The sequence below is a fragment of the Hoplias malabaricus genome, chromosome 16 (assembly GCF_029633855.1).
Source record: "Hoplias malabaricus isolate fHopMal1 chromosome 16, fHopMal1.hap1, whole genome shotgun sequence".
Lineage (NCBI taxonomy): Eukaryota > Metazoa > Chordata > Actinopteri > Characiformes > Erythrinidae > Hoplias > Hoplias malabaricus.
In genome coordinates this window covers 8,656,705-8,681,939 of record NC_089815.1, presented here as the reverse complement: position 1 = coordinate 8,681,939, position 25,235 = coordinate 8,656,705, and the positions used below count along the sequence as shown (strand labels likewise).

General features: G+C 40.3%; 1 protein-coding gene across 6 annotated transcripts in view; it reads left to right on the top strand.

Moving 5' to 3' along the window:
* The first annotated feature begins 2,641 nt into the window (after positions 1-2,641).
* LOC136672315 (polyamine-modulated factor 1-binding protein 1) overlaps positions 2,642-25,235 on the top strand; it is a 188,224-nt gene continuing 165,630 nt past the window's right edge. For 5 of the 6 annotated variants that reach the window (XM_066648311.1, XM_066648313.1, XM_066648312.1 and 2 more), the window contains exons 1-3: positions 2,642-2,816; positions 3,034-3,087; positions 6,623-6,781. The gene's annotated coding sequence lies outside the window, so the exon portion shown is untranslated. Of the gene's footprint in view, positions 2,817-3,033; positions 3,097-6,622; positions 6,782-25,235 lie in introns of all 6 variants that reach the window. The other variant, XM_066648310.1, reaches the window with a different exon arrangement.

Genomic DNA, 25,235 nt, shown 5'->3' with positions numbered 1-25,235 from the left:
GCCATCAGACCTTAAACAAGTAAATGTTGTTAAAGTTTGTTAATCAAAAATGACAGCTAATTTCTGTTTTAAAATTTCAGCTGCATTAAACAAAGCAATTCATTTATTTTTATACTTTTTAAAAACCTGCCAAAATGTTGCCTAGTTTCACAGTTGAGGCCTTTATTATTTTGTATTGATATATTGGAGTTTTCATTAAAAAAACATACACAATAACTCAAGTGATTTAAAAAAATCTTATTGATCTTTGATAATGTATGTTTTTCAAGATTTTAAAAGTTGTGATATGTTTTAGAAAATATGTTTTTCTATGTCCTGAGTTGAGGGTTCAAGCCCTGCCCTGGGTGACTGACTGTGAGGGGTTTGGTGTGTTCTCCTTGTGTTCACGTAGGTTTCCTCCCATGATCCAAAAACACACATTGGTAGATGGACATATATATATGTGTGTGTTTTTTTTCACATCAACAAGTTATTATGCCCTCTCTTTTAAATGATTTCAGGATTTACTTTTTTTTGCTGTTTTTTGCATTGTTGTCTTTGTCCTGTGAAGCACTTGAGCCACATGTAATGCATAAAACTTGCTATAAATACAACTTATCATTATTATTTTAATTACTATAATGCTGTATTTATAATGCAGCCAGAGGTGAAAATTATTTTGGAGATAATTCCTGTAACATGGTCCCTTAATTATGGGTGTTCTGAATCTCTGTCCTTTTAGTCGAAAGGTCTTCCAAAATCTTATTAGTAATTCTGTGAATAATTACATAATTATATGGATACTATTGTAACATTTTGCTAGCTTATTAATATTTTTTGCAGTGCCATTCCTTCCATTGCCTTAGTGAATAAAACTCACCTGAAATTTGATTTTTTTCCCCCCCTCACATCCATCCTCTGCTGAGAGCTTCATGACTGCAAATTCCAGCAAGATGACCTAACCTGTTTCTGGAAGTTGTAATCCCATCTTACACTCATACTGAACTCTTGCCTCCATGCCTCATGCTCGTATACAACAAGCCAGAGGCCTGTATGTCTGATGTAACCAGTGGTCAGTCATACCATTATCTTAATTTTTTACATTATCAAAATTCCATGTTTCAGTATTTGATAGTAAATTTTGCTTTTGAGTTTTTGAGTTTCTTTATTAATATTGCTCTTGGGCAGCTATGATAATGTATATAAAATACATAACAATTAATATATTTGAGCTCAGAAAATATTATATTAATATCCTTTGACTTTACAATTCGTTTTATCACTCATTCACTGGAGATGTTTGAAGTGGAAGTGGATATTCTAAAAAAAAAAAAAATGGAATGGGGTCACAATGCAATTAAGAGTCACTGGTAAGTGTAGCACACAGACACACAGATGTCATGTCGCTGGCAGTACAGTTGCTGAACGGGTATTGTCGCTGCCACATAATTCCAGGGACCTGGTCTGATCTTCACTTCAGATCGCTGTCTGTAAGGAGCTGAGTGTGTTTCTCCCATGTCTGCATGGATTTCCTCTGGGTGCTCCATCCACAGCCTAAAAACACATTAGTATGTCAACTGGATATAGGATATTGTCCTAGTGTAGGATCTGGGCCCACCGTTCTCTCAAATGTATGCAAATAACAAACAGCCATCCCATAGTATCAACAAATTGTGACTGCTATTCTAGCTACAGATCTACAGGCTAATAAGCAAAGCTGTACTAATGTTATTGAAAGTCTTACCTTGTTTGGTGAGAAAAATAATAACGAAAATAGTGATTATAACTTTATTCAGCCCAAAAGGCCAGTTTATACCTAGAGACAAGTGTTTCCCCTTTTAGCCAATGAAGCCAATTTGAACGTTATTAGGTATGTTTAGCTTTAGCTTTCAGTTTGAGAAATCCATTTTGTACACTGATTATTTGAAGCAGTTACTATAGTTTTCTAGAAGTAATGTTACTTATCTGCTTTCATTTACAAGCTCATAAAAAATCAGATAAAAAAATCTCTTGCCTGCAGCTCAAATGCCCTGCATCTGAATCAGCCCGTTTGAGTTTGATTTTATTATTATTATTATTATTATTATTTTGGAACAATGCAGTTTCAAACAGAAGTGCTTAGCCATGGCTTTGACTCCTTGGTTTAACCCATGACATGTCAACAAGAAACATGATTTTCACTGGAGGGTTCTTTAAACCCAGCGTCCCTGTAGAGAAAATGTTCACACGGGTGTATATTGCGAATAGGAAAGTTTACAGCTAATGTACCAAGCTTTATACACATATGTTGGGCGTCATTTTCTATCAGGTTATGAGGACGGTGTTTTTAATTAGAACGTTTTTACATTTCAGAAGAAGTGAATTGAATATAAGACACAGATTAAATAGCTCTGTCAAAATAAAACAGTATCGCCCGCAATGGCGCCTCCAGGTTTCCAAGGCAACGCTCTCTAACTGCTATTCAAACGCCTTTTCCATCTGTTTGCTCTGTTCCCATAGAAATCAGCGCAGCTCGCTCTGCTCGAAGTAACGCCCACCTTGACACAATTACGGTCTGTGATTGGTCCTCGGTAAAGCTCTGCAAGCTTTTCTGTAATGCTATTGGATCTTATTACTGTCCGTCAAGATCGAGGCGGGAAAAGGAGAGATTGGGGCGGGTGGTTGGAAAAAGCGCAGCACTGAGATTGTGTTTGAGACGAGTTTGTAGCGAGTAATGAATGGAAGTAAAATAAAACACCAAAGTGTGGAGTAGAAACCACCCCGAATGAGAGGAGGCTGCAGCAGCTGAGCCCCGGGAGCGGCTGAAATGGCGCCGCGTTGCTATTCAGTGTACACAGGTAGCGAGCTAAGTTAGCGCTTGTTGAGCCACATGACCACTTAGTCATTGCTAGTCAGCTTGTTTGCCCGGTGGCATTATTAGCCAGCAAGCTCGCTGCACCGATTTTGAGTCAATTTCAAACAGCTGTTAAACAACTTGCCCTTTACACTGATACTAACGTTACAGGTCCTCTCACTCTTAGGGCTCATTTTCTAATTACGATATATATCTTACAGACCACAAACGAGAGATGAAGCCAGACGCTGCACCGTAAATTCTGAAGAGCGCAGGTGGGTAGAGTAAGTCTGAAGTTACTTTCAATTGTTTTTTATTTATCTTTTAAAGTGACACAATGACCCATGACTGAAGTGAACAACAGAAGTATCAGGTCATAAACACCTGTTCAAGTCCCCTATGAATTTCACGGGAAGATGCTACATCCATCAGCATAGAAACCTTCCAATGAAAAACAAGTTAATAATCTTACAAGCGAGTGGCAGTTGAGAGTTATGAGATTGAGACGTTAGGAATGTCGTGATTGGTCCCCAAATTCCTCAGACCAGTCACAGATATTCACTTTTCAAGGTACCAACTTCATGTAAACACAACGTCATGACATCTCCGGGTGACTGTGAGGAGTTTGGTGTGTTCTCCCCGTGTCCGCGTGGGTTTCCTCCGGGTGCTCCGTCCCCCCCCCCCACAGTCCAAAAACACACGTTGGTAGGTGGATTGGCGACTCAAAGGTGTCCATAGGTGTGAGTGAATGTGTGAGTGTGTGTCACCCTGTGAAGGACTAGCGCCCCCTCCAGGGTATGTTCCTGCCTTGTGCCCAATGATTCCGGGTAGGCTCCGGACCCACCGTGACCCTGAACTGGATAAGCGGTTACAGACGAATGAATGAACATCATGACATCACAGGCGGCGGTCATCTCACACATATAGCAATGCCACACGTATAGTCCTTTTATTTACTGTCTCCACACATCTGTGTTTTAGAGAAGATGTATGTAATAGTAAAATCGTGTTTTAAGTTATTTTTTTCCCACACTGCCTGTACCTCTGCATTATAAATGTGTTTAAATGTTATGAAACTAAAACTTTTCCAGGAAAAGATCCTAAAGCAGTGTGCCAGACATTTTTTACGGCAAGGTGGTGCAGCAGGTAGTGTCGCAGTCACACAGCTCCAGGGACCTGGTGGTTGTGGGTTCAAGTCCCGCTCCAGGTGACTGTGAGGAGTTTGGTGTGTTCTCCCCGTGTCTGTGTGGGTTTCCTCCGGGTGCTCCGTTTTCCTTCCATGGTCCAAAAACACATGTTGGTAGGTGGATTGGCGACTCAAAAGTGTCTGTATGTGTGAGTGTGTGTCACCCTGTGAAGGACCGGCACCCCCTCCAGGGTTTGTTCCCACCTTGCAATCAGTGATTCAGTGGTAGGCTCCAGACCCACCACGACCCTGAACTGGAAAAGCGGTTACAGACAATGAATGAATGAATGAAATAAAATATCTATAGGATGTAGTATTTCACATTAAAACAATCTTAGTAACTAAGCATTTAGTTATGCATAAATCTTGAAAGAATATAATGTTTTAAAGTATGTGTTACCAGGAAAATACATTTATTGTCAATGTCTTGAAAAGTAATTATATTGCTGTTAGACAGCTGCTGTTGTTTTTTTTTGTGTCACCTTCATCGCTGAACACCTGTTTTCATGAGTGAAGTGTGTTTGTTTTGTAGTGACCTAAAACCCATTACGCCAGCTGGAAATCATGCATTACTAATATAGAAATGTTAGAAATGCTTTAATAATTGCTTGGGTCATTGTACTTGACTGCACAAGGCTGTACATATCTTACCTGATATAATAGATGTTCAGTAGGAATCCTTTTCAAATCATGACATTTCAATGTCCCATGTCAGTTTTTTTGAGATTGTCATCAGCAAATTCTCAGACGTGTTAAACAGGAAACTGGAAGGAAATTGGTGTGCCATTGTGGCCTATTGCTTAAAGAAGCGGGCTTGGGACTGGAAGGTTGCTAGTTAGATGTCCACAACCGGCAGGAAATGGAGGAGGAGGGTGGGGGATGTTGGTTAAGGAACAGAACTGTCTCCAAGCTCAATATCCACAGCTTGAGCAGGGCACCTAACACCTAACACAACTTCTGCCCGGACGCTGGGGATGGCTGCCTGCAGTTCTGTGTGCATGTGTGTGTTCACTGCCACAGATGGTTTAAATACGTAGGAAAAATGTAGTTGCATGATGCACAGTACCAATAAAAACATGCTTGTTAAAAAAAAAAAAAATCTTACTTCGTCGTCCATGTGTGTATATTTACGGACTCATTTTTCTATTTTAATTGGACAGTGACATTGTTGGATAATAATTATCTTGTAAACAGTCAAGTTAATGGGATTGATTCCATAGGTTTATGATTATTGTATCTTCTTTGGAAGAACTAGAATTAGAACTAGTGGCGCAGCAGGTAGTGTCGCAGTCACACAGCTCCAGGGACCTGTAGGTTGTGGGTTCGATTCCCGCTCCGAGTGACTGTCTGTGAGGAGTTGGTGTGTTCTCCCCGTGTCCGCGTGGTTTTCCTCCCACAGTCCAAAAACACACGTTGGTAGGTGGATTGGCGACTCAAAAGTGTCCATAGGTGTGAGTGTGTGAGTGAATGTGTGTGTGTGTCTGTGTTGCCCTGTGAAGGACAGTATAAAGCTGTCTTGCTTGAAATTTTAGCTAGATCTTTGTGTTCCTGCTCATAGGTTTTCCCCAATGCTTTAGAAACTTCAAGGCCCTTGACCTCTATGCCTTTATTTCATGAGTCAGGTCCAGTGGAGAAAGCAGTAAAATGTTACTCGTCTGTACTGTGGGGGATGAACCTGGCTTAATACCCTTGTCACTACAAACACTTTCAGACAACATATGTGGATTATATCGTCGTCCTCTGAAGTTGCCTTCTCTTTATCCTGCTGTAGAGATCTTGCCGCTCCCAAGAAAATCCCAGACTGATTTGAAGTATTGTTTTGTTTAATCTCAAATGAATCCTGCAAATTTTCTGTTGCTGTAATCTTGTGCTGTAGGCTTAGTTCCTTTATTCAGACTGCTTCTTTGATTCTTTTGCTTATCAAACCAGTTAAAAACAGTGAACAAATATCTTACACCTCGGTAGTCCTGTATGTTTGAAGTGGTTTCACTTACATGGCCTGCACTACAAGTTTTATACATGTGCAATCTGGAAGACATATCCTCTCTTCATTTCATTAACAATGTGCAGGTTTTGCTGTGTTTGATATCAAGAGCTTCTAAAAAGGCTTTGAGTAAAATTGCTTTTATGTTCTCTTCTTCAGCATGAAAGCATTGCCTGGTTCTCTGATTAATTACTGCTGTTGCTGAGAACATAGCCAGCCATTGTGATCTGAAGCGCCGGGCCCTTCGTAGGTTTTTGCAGCACGTAATTAGAAATGATGACACGTGAAAAACAAGAGCCTAATACACTTGGGGAATTTGATGTGTTATTAAAACCATTTATCGTGTGGGCAGTGTAAAGGCCTAGTAGAGATTGGAAAGACTTTGGCTGTCAGCTTTGGCTATTGTTCTTTTTTGCTAACTTTATTGGAATATGTTGTTAGACTATATTTACATTTTTGTTTTGGTATATGAAGTAATGCTGAGTTGTGTTGATGGATCAGGGTTATGACTTTCATATCTTTATCAAGTTGCTTTTTAGAGAAACTTGCATAGACGATATATTGTCAAGCATAAATGTGAGTCACAAACATGGCCTTAGAAAAAGAGTTTGTTAGTTCTTTGTTTATTTTTCATCTACAGGTAACTGTTCTTAGGATGGAGACGTTGGCTATTCATGGCGGTTTTCATGGTCTGATAAGATACCACTTGAAGCTTTGGAGGAAATACTGAATGCTGATTTACCATTCATCCGTCCTTCAGAAATCAGCTCAATCCTGAAGAGGTTTACAGTGGACACAGGTAAATATTACAACACCTTGGTTAAGTACATTTCTAATGTATCTCTTCAAGTGGCTTATTGATCATTTGTTATCAGAACGTAAAAAGATGAAATGTGTCTTTTTATTGAATTTAGAGGATGTTTCCTTATGATATGCTAGCATACCAGTCTGTTTATATGTCTTGAGTCATTACGAATCACAGGTGTCAGTAAACAGTATTTTTGCTGTTTCAGAATTCAACCAAATTTGGGAGGCAGCTAAGCGAAAGTAATTAATACAGTGACTAAAAACCTACAGATAAGTTTAACTTTAGCTGCAAAAAACGTTTCCCCTCAAACATACCATTCCACTTTGAAGGACGTGGATCTTCTCAACGTAAACAAACAGTTATCCCAAAAATCATGGACTTTCCCTTTAAATACTCTGTTAGCCTTGATGCGTCATGTAACACACCATTCAGAGCTTTGCATATGCATGGGTAAATTCCATTGCACTGACATTGATGCCATAATGGAGATACAAGTCAATGGGCTTTGCAGTGTTGCCACTGCTAGTCCAGAGAAATTGGACCTGACAAGGACAGGGGAATGAAAGCTAGTGTTTTGGACATTTTATAACTTTATTAGCACCGTGGATGGTGCTAAAAGGCATTGTACCATATTGAAAGCATGACAGTTTGATCAATGTTGTTAACAGAATTAGTGTCTTTACATCAAAAAGCTTTTTGGGTTACTTTTTCTCCCCCCCGAGTGTGCCCATTAAGTGGCCCTTTATTGAATATCTGTACATCACTAGGTGATGTTCCCTTTTAGCCAGTGTTCATCAGCAAGAGTGGGGTGGAATATTTGTTATGACACGGGGGAGTAATTTCCTTACCTCTGCATGCTTTTGGCCTATGTAAATGTATTACTAATTCATTCTTTTTCTCCTCGACATTTAAAGATGTGCTATTTTTCATATTCATCCCGGTGCTGATGAATGATGAAAGTAGAGGGTAGGCTGACAGGTCCTGCTTCTGTTTCAGACCTGGCTGTTGGAGGATAGGGGCTGATGTGCCCCTTTAGCTCCTGGTTTGATGAAAGCTGATAAAAGTTTTAGTGGGAAAAGGGCCTCATCTGCTGCGTCTTATGGCTGCGGGAAATAATAAATGTCCTCTCCGTGCTTTAAGGAGTGCTGCTTAGAGGCAGAGTTTCAGATTGTAACTGCTTTTTCCCTGAGTGTTAGAAGATCCTTTTTGATCTGCAGCGCACTTGGCAGTGTTGCCTCAGTCATACTCCACAGAAGCCTTTGAATTGAGTTGTTTGGTATGAAAATAACATAAAGAATATTTTTGCATGTACTGCAGTTTACAAGGAGATGAAGAAGAAAGTAACTTCAGGTGCTTTTCCAAGTTCTTTTCCAAGTTATATATTAGAAAATCTTTATTGTCTGGGCATAGGCTGTATAAACAGGAGGCTTAAAATTTAAGGTGGCTAAGGCAAACAGCATGTGTATGACTTCATCACAAACAAACCAGAATCAGAAATGTGGTATTTATCCTTTTTTAAATAGAAGAAAAAACAGCAGACACTAATTAGACAATTGACAGTATTAACAATTTGAATGACAGTGTTCAGGCCGTGGTGATTTCTGCACGTCTCGATGCACTGCCGTCATCCTTCTCCCTGGTTACAGATTGAAGACCTACGGATGTCTGCTCATCTCCCAACATGCCCTTCTCATGCCCCTCTGTGGCATCTCTGTCCTGCCGTAGACGTATGCCATCATAACCCTCCTGGTCACAGTTAATGGCATTCTGCTGTTTACAAGTGGCAGCTTACTTGCCATTAAGGTTGTGTATACAAGGGTGAGAGCCGCTCATTGTGGAATGGCCCCCTCCTCAGCAGAGCTGGACCTGAGTGGTCTTTCGTTTTATAGGCTGTATTCTCTTACCCTCTCAGACATTCAGAAGGCTTTATATAGACTCTACTGATAAATAGTTGTGTCCCTGGTGCATTGTGGGAATCTAGGGCCAAGTTGTGGGATTTCTGATAGAGTGCAGGGCAACACGTAGGCTGGGATCGCTTAGTGGAGGTAGATCAAGCGTTTCTTTAGTAGCAGCTTAAAACAAGCGAATGGTTTAAGCCAGTCGGTGCCTTTGAGCAGATCATGTGTTTGTGGTGGCCAGTCATTTGCACAGTAAGTACTGTTAAAAATAGCCGTGTGTGCAGTTTAGAAAAACATTGATGGCCAGTATATTACAAATCTAGAGTGATTTAGCCGTGCCGTGAGCTGGAACATATGATCTGTTCATCTGTATTTGTAGAAAGGAATTAATATTGTTTTGCTCATCACTGTGCAAAAGTCAGAGATTACTTCAATGATCATTAAGTACGTTATGTAAGTGTTTGGTAGATTAGATTAAGGTATTATGTATTAGTATGTAGGGACACTATTTTACACAGGAAAGATGCTTATAAACTTGGCTAAATGTGAAAGAAAAACTTAATAAAACGGTTTTATTTGAGGCCTTGCTCTTTGTCAGTCTCTGTGATGTTAGGAATAGCCTTCACATTTATGAGTGCTGGGTGTGTGTGTGTGTGTGTGTCAGGGTAGCTGTGGGGGTATTAGAAAAGGGGGAAGATGATGAGATGTCTGTGGTCTGTTTGGCATTGCAGCCAGCGTGAGCGCTGTGATATTTGATCTGATGTTAATGTGCTTCTCTGTGCAAGTGTGCGAGTGAGAGAGAGAGAGCAAGCAAGAGAGGGAGTGAGAGGGGGAGATGGGGAGATAATCCCGTCTGCCTGATGAGATTGAAGGCTGGGATTGATTGATCGCCTAATCATAGGAGGAAATGGGCCTGAAAATGAACGGGACTCTGCCCTTGGCTTGCCGGAGAGTCCAGGCAGCAGGCCGCGGCGATGTTAGCTGCAGCTAGACACGGCCTTAATGTGCACGGGACCTGATTTCATTTGTGTCTGATATACAGTTATACGATCCCCACTAAATGATCAAATAAAAAAAGGAAGAAGGAGAGACTAGTGTGAGGTGTAAATCAAGCTTTATTGCCGGAATATTGCTTTTTCATACCTTCTGAAATTGACGCTGTAAGAAAGGTGAAAGGAAAAAAAAAATCAGTTATGAATTAGGATGGGTGGATCCCTGAAAAGAGAGTGAGTCAGTAGTGGGGGAAAAGGGAGTACTGGAAAGTGATAGAGGAAAGAAGGAGAAGTTGTCTGGATTATGACATATTTATTGGAGCTGTTTCCCTCCTTATTTGTCATGATTAGTTTTTCACTATCACTCTTCTGCCTCGCAGACTTGTTTTGTGGAGTTCGCTCATGACTGTAAGGCAGGATTATATGAAGGTTCTGTAGTGTTGCAAGATAACACACTCTCGGCATACCTGAGAAAGCTACGAAAAGCTACAGTGAAGGCTTCTCCACTGATGTGCGGGAGAGCCCTAAGCTATTCATCACCAGTTAGAACTGCTCTTTTTAGTAAGAAAGACAGGAGCACAACCTGACTTTATCTTGGTTTTTGCAAAAATAATTTTAAGATTTTATACCTGAAACAAATATAATGCTTCTAAGAAGGACATTATACATTTCTGAACATACTGTTTAGGCACAGGGTTCATTGTAACAGGCAAAAGGGGTATTTGTAACCAGACATGTCTTATAAAATGATGCAAACACAGTCTGATCAGTACAGTTCTAATACACGTCATCATCTGAAACTGAAAAGTAAATCGAATATATAATGTACTAAATATTTTTTTGTTATAAGAGGCACCAGTGAACCAGTCGAACAAAGGGATATATCGAATGTGTGGGGATATGGGGGGGGGGGTTCTAATATTACATAATGTAAACTGGCTGTACTAGCTTTCCAGTGATTTGTTGTAGTCTTCAAAATGTTATACTAGAGCCACCAAGAGGATGGTAAATACTTTAGTGAGTTATGTGAATTAAAAGTAGTGATTTAGGGCATTTATGGTTTGGTAAATATACACCCATCCCTGCCATTCAGACCATTACTGATGGGGCAGTTTACAGCGAGTAATGAGACAAAATATGAAATGGCTTGTGCTGGTTTTCCGCAGATAACAAATCTAAAAGAATGGTGAATTTGCATTGTCAAAGTGCTTCTTCACACAAACAAATTCTTGTTGCGCCATCTTACAGAGCAAATTCCATGTGATCTCTACCTGACTGAAGCTGCTAGGCTGAGCACTGACTCTTCCCCACCCTGCTGGTGGGCTGTGCTTTGCATGAGGCCTACATCAAAACCAGCCTTCAGTGTTGTCTGCAGACGAGACGAGAGCTGTCACATCCACTCTGCGTTTCCCTGCCGCAGACCCACTTCCAGTGTGAATATCTTTATTTTGGCTCGCGCATTCCTTTTCGTTTTCACCTCGGGCCTACAGAATGGTAGTAAATTCTACATGTCCATCCCTACTAAATTATAATCCTTTGCCCAAATAGGTGTGCAGAAGAGTGTGTGGCAGAGCTGAATTAGCCACTTAGCTGCAGTCTGTGAGTGGAGGTGCCATGGCTGATCAGGGGTGGCGTGTGACTAATGAGATGATGCATGTTATCACCAGCAGCCTCACAAACAGGGAGGCCATAGTAACTATGTGAGTCTTATATGACAGAGATGTATATAGCCCCCTCATTAATGTCCAGCTGGATCAGGAACAGTGAACACTTGAAGGACGTGGTCTGCAGTTTGTTCTGGATTCTTACAGTGACCCCAAATGAATTTGCCCATTCTAACTGGGGCTGTTGGTTGTTTGTTACTTTGTACATTTAGATTGGGAAGATTTCAAAGTTTTCTTATAGGTGTAAGACATTCATTTAATTGCTTGTCAGCTTTAGAGGGTTATATATTTTTATCAATTTATATTTGATATTTAAATGGAATATTTGAAATGTTTTAGTTAAATGACTATAAATGCTGTTGTCAAATAACCAAAACAAACAGTTTAATTTTTTTTTCCATTTTGATTTATGCATTACCTACATATTTTGAATGTTTTTATATTTACACAGTATATTAAATACAACAAATTACATAGACGGTGGTGATACAAAAAAGACTAGTCATTAGCATATTGTAAGCAATACATTTGCTAAAATTGTATGAGTATGTTCTGGTATTTATAGATATGAGAAATATATATTCATCCAGCTCTAGTATCTGATTACCTTATTTTGGTCAGAATTTTAATAGCACACAAAACAATCTGAAATTTTCTATAGGGATGATTTGCATGTTTTGATTTTCAGTTATATTTTTTTATAGGCAAACATCAAGATAATAATATAGTGGAGTCTCATTACAGATCTTATATTTTATTGAAGCCCTCCTCTTTGTCTCCTCCTAGAGGACGGTGTGTGAGCTGCATATATATGTGTGTGTGTGTGGGGGTGGTTCTAGTGTGTGCACTCGAGAGTCACCTGAGTGGGAAGCAGGGAGTCTTAGCACTCTGCGAGGCTGCTGAAAGTGCCAGAGCCAACTGATCAATGGCATTGATCACTGAGTCAATGCTTAAGTCTATATCCCTCTCTGTTTACTCCTGCTCTGCTAGTGGCATGTTAAACCGAGCGTGCTCTAAACTGCCACCTCGGGGGCTCTCTAAAAGCCTCGCTCACCCCTGCCATTGATTGACACGTCGATTAGAAGAGGAAACTGTTGACTACGTGTTTGTATTGATGACCATGGGCCTGGGCCAGGCCGGTCAAGATTTCTGTTTTAAGTTGTAAGCTGTAAGCACAATTGAGTGGTTATTGCCATTAACCTGGAGATAATCACTCTCAAATGCGCTTTTAAACAGGAAGCTACTACCTCAAAAGGTTTTAACACAACATATATCCTTTGTTAGTATTGATTTCTTCCGGGCCAGGTATGGGTTACAACACACCTGATCAAAACCTTATTTGCCTTCTAATTATCTATTAGCCACTCAGCTGTTTAACAAATTCAGTCTGTGGAAAAAAGTAACTTTGGTTATTTAGTCAATCCCAAGCTGTGCTTCATTATGTTCATCTTTTTTAATCGTAATTGCCAACAGTCTTTATAGTGATGTACTGTAGTTCTGTCACAGTTTGATCCTGAAAATACTAATTTCACACTCTTTGTATGTAGACCTTGGGCTTCTCTCGGGATAATGAGAGAGGCAATTTAGATATCAAAACATTGTGTTTGGAGAGACTAGTATCCACAAGAGTTTCCCATTAGTCTGAAGTCTACATTATAAAGTAAACTGACAGCAATTGAGAAATAGTAAATTATGAACTAAGACACTTGACAGGGAAAAAACTTAAATGGCTGTTTTTGTACCAGATTGTTCAAACAAGACCAGAGTTCATGAATCTCTCTCTCTCTCTCTCTCTGTTCCCTCTCTTTCTGCTGCTGACTCTAAAGACCTTGCAGTGATTTAATCTCCACACGAATTGAATAAGGTTGACCTTATACAGACAACGCTAATTACAAAACCAAATCAGTTCTCTTAATACAGGCCTGCACTTTTGCCATGCAGACACATATTTTTGCATATTTGGCACTTTGACACAGCACAGAACCAATTCCATGATGGAAGACTTGGCTAATGTCAAGCTCATCCTATTTGCCTGTTGAGTTTAAAACTGTGGGGCTTTTTAGAGCCCGTGTTTAATTGGTGGTAGGTTGTCCTTGGCATTAAGGAGCGCATTCACATGGAGCAAGTCAACATTGCCCCACAGCGTCTGTGAATTTAACAGCTCTGCTTGTCCAACATGCAGTCGTGAGGTTGTGTACGAGCGAGACGGCGAGAGAAACGTTCATGTTTGTGTTTGTGAAGGAGAGGAATGGTTTTGCAAAGTCAACAGGCACTATCTAACTTGAACCAGCCCTGCTAAACCCAAAAGCAAACCTGGTTCCTGTTTAATGCGCCATTTACTGCCTGTAAACAGTTTGTGTAAAGGCGTTTATAGATGATTTATAAGCTCTCCCTGTGCAACCCTTAGACTTGTATTCCTGAATCCAGCAAACTCTTAACCTTACCAGAGGCCCACTAATGGGAGAGTGGGCTAGACTGTGGCTACGGAGGTGGTTTTTTGGGGCTGGGGTACATAAAAAGCCCTCACATTTAGCGGAGACCATCTGCCTCCCAGCTCCTGATTTACTCACGGTCCTGCTGACTGGGAGCAGTTCATGGCAGGATGCTGCATGTGTTTTTCTCTCCAACTCTGGTTTGAGCCATGCATCAGATAAAGCATCTCCTGTATGGGGTCTTAAAACCTGTGGAGACCCCTTCCATAAGATTGACTTTAATCTTTGAGCCTTTTTTCCTTGTCACTTCAAAATGTGTGGTGCCTGATATGATAATGATGTGAACCTGTCCAGGGTATTAGAGTTAAGCTGCCTGATTAGGCCACACATCGATTAGTCTATCACTCAGCGCTGGCCACTGGAGGAGCACCAGAACACTGCTCTGAAGGACACACACACACACACATGTACAGATACATCAGAGATTTTTTAAATACTTTGGGGGATAAGCAAAATAAATTGATTTTTATCTCTGGAAATGTAATATTTTGATCAGTGTCATGTAAAACCTCATTAATGATTATGATTGGCTGTGTCTGTCACTGTCAAGTCAGGGTATAACATTTTTATCTTGTATATAAAACTCACTTTGACAATACTCAGTATTTGTTATTTTATAATTCTTAATATGAAATTTTAACCTCTGATTTTAAAAAACATAAAATAAATAGAAGAATAGTGTTTTCCCTGTGTCGATGTGGGTTTCCTCCGGGTGCTGCGGTTTCCTCTCACATTCCAAAAACACACGTTGATAGGTGGATTGGCAACTCAAAAATGTCCATAGGTGTGTGAGTTTGAATGGAAGTGTGAGTGTGTGTCACCCTGCAAAGGACTGGCGCCTCCCCCAGGGTGTGTTCCCGCCTTGCGCTCAGTGATTCCAGGTCGGTCCCAAACCCGCCATGACCCTGAACTGGATAAACGCTTACAGACAATGGATGAATGATTGGACTAATACACTAATGTTGCTGGACTTACTAATTTTATTACAGCAATTGGATGTAAGAACCCAATCAGCTGAGCACATCTTGACTTGCACTTTTCTGTCAATTATTACTGGCCATTATTATTGTTCCTTACAAAAAGTGTGAGGGTGACTTCTGTACACAGCTCATGTTTCTACCTCCATTTAGAACCTTGGGTATAGTGTTCTTCAGGTGATGTGCAGTCATTTTATGCACATGTGCTGTCAACTTTTTGGGTTTCTAGACAAAAAGATTCAAACTTGGTCTCTTCGGACTTTAACATATTTTTTTTTACCTTTTTCATATACATAACATACATGTGAACTAGCAAAGAAAACTTTACATTGTTGTCACACTGTGGCACAAATAGTACTTGCTAGACATTCTTGCAGGAATTTTAATGTAACCAAGGCCTCATCAGTCTCATCAATTTATGGTTATTTTTGGACATTTTTGGTATTGTCACTGACCATTTTTCCCCCATTTGTTGATATAGGCCTTTATTTTTTTCCATGATATTTCCAATGCTTTGTTCATTTTCTTGTACATCTGTACTAATCATATCGTTCAACATTCCTGTTCATGCTTTGTAATCTCTTATTTTTGCCAAATAATTACTCATACGAAGAAATTAGTAGATTAGAGGTTGAATGAGGGTAAAGCGGGGGAAAAAAACAACAAAGGTTAAAAACACCAACATGTACATTTTATATGTATTTTTTTTCTCAAAATATCCAAATTTCCAGATGTTTTCTTTTTAAAGATCCTCAAGTTGCACTTGTATTTTGTAAATGTAAGATATCATACCAACCTCCTCACCAATGCAAAGTTGTCACAGTTTACCTGTTACTGTTAAACATTTTTTGCTAAATTTACCAAACTGTTGCTTGTAAATGTTCAGAATATTTCAGTGGTCACATGTTAGGGGACATATTGAATAGCACATTAAACACCTATGAGTACTTGGGTTCTCATGCTCTAGCCCTGGGTGATGTGCCTAGGTTGCTGTTGGAGAATTGAATACACATTTTTTACAGGGAATATTGACCTGTGAACATATTCATCTCACGGAATAGTCTATGGTCTTTCACTTTTTCAGATATGCTCGGGATCCTCTTCTGTATTAAGTCCTTCAAGGCAACAAGGATTATAACAGTGTTCTGAATAGACCTCCTTGTCAAGGTTTCCTGGTGTAAGCAGTCATTGGACGATGGATAAATTGACTTTTGTTTGCCTTGTGCTTCTAATCTTTCAGAAGTTGCCTGAGAGGCAGCAGTTAAAGGCCCACGTTCCTAATAAGAAACAGCAGAGCCCTGCAAATGGACTACTCTGTACTTTGACATTGTTATTGTTGCTGGCACAGGGGGGAATATGCACATAAATAGAAAAATATTCCAGATGCCTCACGACTGCATCAGCTACGTATCTTTTAGTGACCTTTTAAGACGAGCACCTCGAAAGGAAAGGTTAGTGGTCCACCGCAAGGAACGTGTGCTGGAACTGAGGCTTTTATTTTTTCCCCTCTCTTCTCTCCCTTGGTTGCTTTTTTTCCTCCTTCTGAAACACACAGCTTAATACTCACTCTTTCTGAGAATGTGAGGGTGTGTGTATGAGAGAGGAGAAGAGAGAGAGAGAGAGAGCAGTCTGGTAAAGGTTAGGACCCTGGCCTTGTCTGAACAGTCTGAGGCCTTTAATCCAGGAACAAAGTAATTAAGGTCCAGCGCTGTAGAAAAGGCCAATTAAAGTGAACTGTGGGTCCACGTCTGGAAAATGTGTGCATTTGCTGCAGAAAGCGAGCCCTTTTATCAGGCCAGTGGGATCCTTTGCCCTGGTGCTTGGGGAATCGTTAGGCCTGCTGGCCATGAGTGTGTATTATTCAGTGCAGAGTTCTTTATACCAGCTGAATATGCATGTAGAATCCTTCTGCCGCATACCATTTTAAAGCCACGTTTACAGTAACACTCAGGAACAAGGAGCGTTCTGATCTATAGCTTCTTTCAAACATGAAGAGTTACTCATGCAATAGCCTTGCAGTTATTGCCACAGGCCAGTTTATTCAAGCTTTCTAAGACGAGTTAATTGCAATCAATGGAGAGTGTAGCTCCTTTTCATATTTTTTGATTCAGCATTATACTTCCAAGGTCAGGTGGTGAGTGCCTGGCACCTACGAGTTGTCTGTGGAGTCTATGTACTATGCAAACATTGTCTGACTCTGTTCACTCAAGTGGAAGATTCTGGATTGGAGCCTGATATCGGGGGGCTAGCCAGGCCGTGCCTCATCCTTAATTCTCTCTCCAAATATTGGGAGCGCTGAGAGCAAGGGGCCCCTCTCAGCAGCCCAGCGATAAAAGTGCCAGCAAAGCAGAGTGAACCAGCTTAAAGGCGGCCAGAGTTAGATCAGATTATGTTTCCTTAACCTCTGACCATCTATTAATCTGCTCCCCAAACTCTCCAGTTCCAGCCAGCCAGGCCAGCGGACGCTGCATCTCCCGGTCTTTAGCACTGCTGGATGCAGCTGTTGTTCAGCTGGGCCTGGGCCAGACTTGTCCGGCTATTGCTTCTGATCTGCTCACGCTAGCTCATCTGACCTGTCTCCATATTTGTGACAGATGCATGACTTTAAGCAGTGTGAAAGCGCCTTGCGCATACACCATAATAGTTTCTCATACAGAACTGATAACTGTTTTTCAATCCCAAATTGATGTTTTTGGCAACAATTTAATGGTTGCTAGTGACTAATAAAATAACATGGAATGTAACCTTTTGTCCATAAATATTTATCTTGTAACGCACTGCCATATTCTAGCACACGTAATGGTCAAATTAAATAATATTTTCCTTCACAATACAAGGTTGATATGTAATTAATGGCTATGTCCAATGAGGGTTTTTATTTATATTCTGAAAACAAGAAAATGAATGATTCTCAAAGTTGCACCATTAAGTGCATTGCAGGTTCATAGGGAAGATAAACCAACAGATCAGTAGCAACATACAGAACATGACCAAACAGATTTCAGCAATTACTCCTACAGATCATTCAGATCGACAGACTTTAAATATAAACTTAAATATGCAACTGCTTTTAATTCAATGTCCTTTTGCTCATACTACTATTAAGTCTCCATTTCATTTCTTGTAAAGCCTTAACATTATCAGCCATCAGGTGTATTTATATAACTGAGGATTGTATATGAGCACATTATTTTTTTGCATGAGAGCCACCATACACTGTGAACAGTGTTTGCTCATTTTTAGAATATGCTCTCAATATTTTGCATTAAAATAAAAGTAAAATCTGAGGAACGTGACATTTTAATCTTCATGATTGACCAACATAGGAATTCACCAACCTGTCCTGTAAACATCCCAAATAATTTAACACAGAATTTATATTGTCCTTAAAGCAATTTTTACCATCCCGTTGTTTTTTTTTTTTTTTTTTTGTCATTTTTGCTGGACTGCCTACCAGGCCGGCCTAGAAGAGACATTTTTGCTTACTGACTGACTGACTCCTAATGTTGAAATGCGCATGCGCGAGTAGGAACTGTTAGTTCAGCCACATTTCACAGAGAGAACTTAAGGTGGTGCTACTACACCGTCTGTTGTTAGTTCAGCCATATTTCACATTCCAGTTTGTGAACTAAATTTGGAACGGTTCAGCGCATTCCACCGACATAAACTGGTTCGCGAACCAGAAAAAATCTGGAACCAAAGAGCAGTGGGTTATTTTGTGCAAACTGTGGCTGAATAATAGAAAATAAGACGGGAATACGCTCAGATTGTGTGTTTCTGGGGTTGTGTTTGGCGCGACACATGCGTTGCCCAGAGATTCAGCGCTGTGTTGGTGAGTTCAAAAGCTCAGCAGGACGGCTCTGAATTCGGCAACATTTACACTCCTATTATATCTCTCAGAGAGAGGAGGACTACCGAATTTATCTTATTTCACATGATTGTGTTTCTTTGTGGCGTTAGTGTGTTTATAAAACTCCATATAGCTGCACACAACCACATTAACCTTCACATGTTTTACTTTAATCAGTTACATTGAATAAATAAGTAATTGTAATTCTTAAGACCAACACAATGTTCTTGGTTTTCTTTGTTCTTTGGTGGTAGATCTTCTATTATTTATTTTTAAATAAAACAAAAAAGAAATGCCGGTGTTATATATCATGAACAAAACTTTGTGCTCTGTTTTTAATTTCAGCATTTATTAATTTTTTAATGTAGGCAAGAATGGTATGGAATGGTAATGTTTTGATTGCTATAATTAAAAATATGTATAAAACTTATGATACATTTTTGTTTTTGATGATAGTACAAACCGTCCCAGCACCCTCACACTCCTTGCCTTGGTTGTCTGCATGTTTTTCTCTGCATTCTGGAGACTAATTGGAGTAATGGATTCACTAGACGATTTAAGGCCCTATCTCGAGGGATGGCTTTACGTTATTTGATCTAGTTGATGGTGTGCTGGTAAATGTTTTTTCCTGCATTGTTGGTTGACAGCACTGTGGCCTGGGTTCTGAAAAACATTACAGGCAAGGTATTCCAGCAGGTAGTATTTAGGCCCATAGGTGGTGCATGATAGAAACCTGCCTGTATGTGTTGGAAAAAAAGAGATGATTTTTCTTACAACCCCTGGCAAACCCTGGCAAATATGTATGAATGCACACTTGGAGGAACTTCACGCAGATTTTTTGCTTTGCAGCCGTGTTGCATGAAAGTCTTGCAAGTGTATTGAGTGTTGAGCCAAGTGTGGAGCCACCTGTGTCCACTAGTGAAAATTAAATTAGAAACAAATGCTGATTATTTGAATAATGTACCTTTGTTTGTATAGGGACTTTCCTGGGGAAAACTAACTTCTAAGAATCCAGGTGCAAGATACATTTTTGCAAATTAAATTTCCCATGGTTATAGCTATTTCAAATATTTGTAGGTAGTGTAGAGGTCCTTGCTTTTTAATGTCTTCTGCACATCTGCAGCACAGACATCACCTATATCTAATGCTGCTCAGGTTTCACTCTTTTCCACATACAGGTAACTACAGTGGGTTTCTTAACCATTCAAGGGATCTTGATTGGGTTCAGATCAAGACTTATTATTTCAGTGTTAATAGCATCAAGGAAGTGCTTTACCCATTTAACAGTGTAACAAGGGGCATTGTCTTGGATAAAAATTGCTGACAGTTTGGGAGATGTTTCATAGGGAAAGAACCGTGTGTTGCTGAAAGGAAGTTCAAGAAACATTACCATTCATCTTGCCATGTAGCTGTTTAAAAGGCCAAACCCCTGCTGAAACAACATCCCCAAACCATGATGCATCCTTCTCCAAACTTCACTGATTTCTTCACAAGCTTTAGGTTCAGTCTTTCCCCAGTTTGACACAGAACATAATGATTCCCATCTGACCCAACTAATTCAAACTTGCTCTCAAAGTGAACTTTGGACCAGTTTTCCTCCCTCTGCATGTCTTGCCCTGTAGCAAAGTTTAGACTAGTTTTGGGGGCTTGGATACTTCGATTGATTCTATATTTAGAGTGGCATTTCAGTGTGAATTTTCTCGGACACAGGGACCTAGTATGCCAAGACAGTACCATAAATGTTCTTTGCTAAGTTGGCCAGGAATTCAGCTGTAGTGTTAAACCCTGTTACCAGTTTCTTGTATTAAACAGTTTTCTTCAGGGATCTATTTATGTATCTATCTCATCAGCTTCTAGAGTCTCTCTGTCATCCTGGTCTTTCTCCCATTTGTTTTGTGTGGAAAACCAGTATTTTTGGGTTTTTGACTTGAATTAACTAATCTTCAGTACTTGAGAAGTCACACTCTTGGAATGACCATCTTCTCTTGCAAATGCAGAAAGGGTCAATTTGCTGTTCATCTGAACAACCTGCTGTCATACAGTTTAAATTACCGTGCAGTGGCTCACCAACTTGCAAATTAGTTATAAGTGTTAGCACTAGATGCCACAGGGATAAACTAAGGCTGTCTAAACAAAGAGACTGTCGCTGATAGTCTATGTGGTGGTCTGGGTGCTGTCTCTGCTCATAGGCCCACCAGTTGCTCTTAAACAGCCAGCAGGCCATTGCTGCAGAACAGTCAGTCCACTATAGGGCCACTGCTGCTCTCTCCCCTCGCCCTGTCACTTAAAGACCTTAAACTAACCCCCCTTTTCTTAGACACAAACTCCTCTGTGCCAGGTTTACTGCTCTCCACTCTGAGTGACTTAAGGAGGATCAGAGCAGTGTTCCTCTACTCAGCATTACAAGGAAATCAAAGAATGGAAGATGTCTCATAATTTGGCCACATATGGGAAATCAGAAGAGGAAAGCGAAGAAGGGGTGGCGGTTTTCACAGCATGCCGGCAATGGATGACTGAAGCACGATCAATAATAAATGAGACCAATCAGTCTTTTCAGATTCATAAACTGGCCTTGAGCTGATGTTTTACTGGTTCGAAAGTCTCTTACCTTGTATCCCAAGCTCAAAAGGAACATGGTACTGCTGGAACACTAGGGAGAATATTAAATGTAGGAAATATGACAAGACTATAACATGGATTAACAAAGGGTCACTTTCAGCGCTACTTTGATACTCTGAACATCACAGCACACCACTCAGCATTGCAAAACAACAACAAAAACCCAAGCAAGCAAAAAGCCATTGTAGATGACGTGACTTAAAATGTATTCTGAGACAGGCAGTCAGTCCAAATACATATGCAGAAAGACGAATGCTAATTGTCTGTAACATCAGCTACACTAGTAGTATGGTCCTACAAGGGTTCTTTATTAAAGGAAATGGTTCTATATAGAACCAAAAACCTTTTGAATGATTAAAGAGTTCTTTGCATCAATAAAGGGTTCTTCAGGTTGATGGAGAATGTGCTATACATGGTTCTATACAGCACCTATGGCACAATAAATGATTCTTCTATTGTAACAAGCCTGAAATCGTAACATTAGGAGAACTGTTTCTGGTGCCATGTAGAATCCTTTTCTAAAAGGTGATTATATAGAACCATTTGTAGCATAGTCTCCATCAATCTGAAGATTGATGCAAAGAACCCTTTAACCATGCAAAAGGTTCTTCAAGTGTCCAGGGTTCTATATAGAACCAGTTTTTATTTATTTATGTGCACTGATGCTAAGCTTATTTAACATCAGGAAGATAATAATGAAGTGAATAACTGTTAACCAACAAAAAAAAACAGTTCAGTCAGTGATTCTGTTTAAAAACTGAATATGATTTCCAAGCATCCAATCCATAAATCTCTCCATAAAAGCTTTTGATTTCTTGCCCCAGTGAAGACGCTGTCTGCTAAACCTTTACGACGGAAAATAATAACCAATGCAGTAAAGAGCACAGATTCCTGAGGCTAGCAACTTTGGTCCAGTGCTACTCATGTACCTGTGTATCATTGCTCAAAAGAAATGACAGAAATGTAACAACAATTTAGCCACAAGACACAGTGCTAAGGTACGTTACTGCTGACTGTTATTAACTTCTTGTTGCTTCTGTTGAGCTCAGCGTTAAGCTGTCAGTGTTTTACAAACATGATTTTTGCACAAATATGTTTGCAATGGTTTTTCTTGTTTAAAATATGCATTAAGTGCTTCTTCTGTTAACATTATATAACGCTGTGTTGCTATATAGTAAAGCCTAACACCTTTTTATATCAAATGAAATTACTTCTTAATACTTTCCCTCAATTTACGGATGTCAGATATTCATGGATTAATGCCAAATGGTTATCGGTCACAAGACGTGAGACATTTTAAACCTACGTCTATGTACCTTAGCTATAAGCTCAATGAATGACATTTTACAAGATACATATGCTACATCTATGGAAGCAGAGTGTAACATGAACTTGATCTTGATGTCTGTCACCACTTTCTCACTGTGACGCATTCTGTGTGGTATGCAACAACACCTGATACAGAGCTGCATGCTCAGTATGTATTATACTCCTGGCTTAAAGGCATGGCTTCTGCAGACTCTTATGTTACATTGGTTACCAGTGTCTGTGGCAGTCTTATATGTATTCTATATGCTGTTGATAATGTTTTATTATTAAATCTTGCACAATGCACTGTGGCTTTCAACATACATTCAGCCTCTCTCTCTCTCCCTCCTGCCCCCCCCCCCCTCTCTCCCACATAGCAATATCTCAGCAGACAGTGAGTTGGTAGTGTCCTTTTGAAAACGTAATGATGCTGGTGTGTTGAGATTATGGATGCGTGCAGTGCAGTGTAATGGCCCGGCTCTTTATTGCCTGCCGCATACTAATCCCAGAGCTGGAGGAGTGAAATGACACCTGCAGGGTGATGTGTGTGTGTGTGTGTGTGCACGCATGTGCATGTGCAGCACACCCACATGAAACGCCACCATTAAAAATGATCAAAGAAATTACTGCACTATGCTGCACTGAGCCCTCTCTCATACCTGGCTATGTGCAGGATATATCTATGTATCCATTTTGCACCAAACACACACACACACACACTGAAACCCACTCACACACCAATTACCATCTTCCCTTAATAGATTTTCAGGGATCCACTGTGTATATATTTTCACTTAAACTTGCCCAAGGCATTTTCAGCAGAGGACAGGAAATGGTGCTCATGCTTACGCTTTAAATTACTGTCAGTGTTTTGTTCCCCGTGCTGCTAAATTATTTATAGATCTGTGCTGGATTCTACAGCTGTAATGAAATATTGATATGTCATTAAATTAAAACATTAAGACTGGTGTTATAGTGTTTTCATTTGGTTTCGTATTGGCCCTGTAAGTGCAAAATACCTGTGGATCAAGTATTCATCTTACACAGTAGTCAACTGATGTGATTTTGTTTGTACGTTTGAACAATTGCTTGTTATGGCCATCTTGTACATTGATTAAGTTTCACCTGTTTCTTTTGCATCTCCTTTGTCCTTTCAAGGAATGTGGCACAGCCCAAGGTGTACGCGGCGGGTCCATTTTGTTTGGCGGCAGCGTGTAAACAAGACGTCCATTTTCTTCGACATGTTTTCAGTGATGACATCTCAGCAACTGCGTCGCTCGCATTCTCATAAAATGCACCCAAACAGAGCAGGACAATTGTGGCAAATGCAATTTCATCTCCTCCAGAGCCTGCAATAAAGCATTTTCTCTCTTGTTAAATGGACAGTCTGGAAAAGCAAGTGCTCGGCACATGCTGAAAAAAAAAATGCAGAGAATCAAAGTGAAGGTAGTGATTGAGCACAGACTGAAAGAGAGAGAAATAAAAATGGTGGCTAGTGGTGGGGGTGGCTGGCTACAAGAGGAGATTGCATTTGTATTTAATTATTTTCACAAATGTCATTACGATTCCTTTCTTTTACTCGGCACTAGCAGCGAGCGGCGCTGAGAGATGGTTATCTCAGAGAGCCATTTTAGTCAAAGAATCCTCCTCCTCCTCCGCCCCCCTCCCTTTCCCTCGATGGTCCATTTGAAAAGGCGAGCGGCTGTATGGTTGGCTTGGTAATTTCGCTGGCTTTTCATGTGTTGGAGGGTGATGAGTCCTCCTCCATTAGGTAGTGTCGGCCTGTGATGTATGATGTATGCGCAGCAAGGCAGTCTGATGTTTATTCATGATTTTGGAGGCAATGCCTCAGCTAAAGCCCTCTGATTTCCTTTTAAGGAACAAACTTTTGCGAGATTGAGATTTCAGTTTAAAGGCGCAGGGACCTAGCTCGCACTGCTTCAGACCTTTTTTCCTGCCTCGCCTTTTTCTCTCCTCTTTCTTTTTCATCTTTCTCCCTCCTCCGATATTACCTCTGTCAGCTTTCATTTAGGTGACCTCCTGGAGAAAGGGGAAAAAAAGAGGGAGGGATCACATGTAGTTATTTCCTGATGATTTTCCTGGTTAGCTCTCCTTCGCTGTCCTATTCTGTCTTAAGGACTTTGTTAAAGACATAAAAATCAATCTTGTCTTTCCACGTGTTCGCCAGTGCCTCAGACTACCTGCTATTCTGGCTTTAAAAGGCTAGCTGCCTCATGCTGTGGCAACAGTGGCAGACGGATGGGACCGGCTCTTTGTTAGCACGTTAGCTTCGTGTCACTCATATCCAGCCTGAGGCTGCTGTGGCCAGTAATCAGTAAACGCTAGCGTGAACTAAAGGACTGCTTGTTCTCAGCAGTGCTTGGCCAACCTCAAATCTGCTTTATAGCAACCATAATTTGAAAAGCTAGTCCCTATTTGTCTTGTAAATGACTTTTTAATGATAATCAAGATGCATCCATCCATCACAGTGCCACAAATCCACATAGTCCTTTGATGGGACTCCTCCTATTAACAAATGATGCCTATTTATAATAGCAACAGCCCACCGGCAGCAACTCGTGGCTTGGGCATCACACACCCGCACTGTTTCGAATCAGAAAGAAGAAAGAAACTCACAGTGAAGT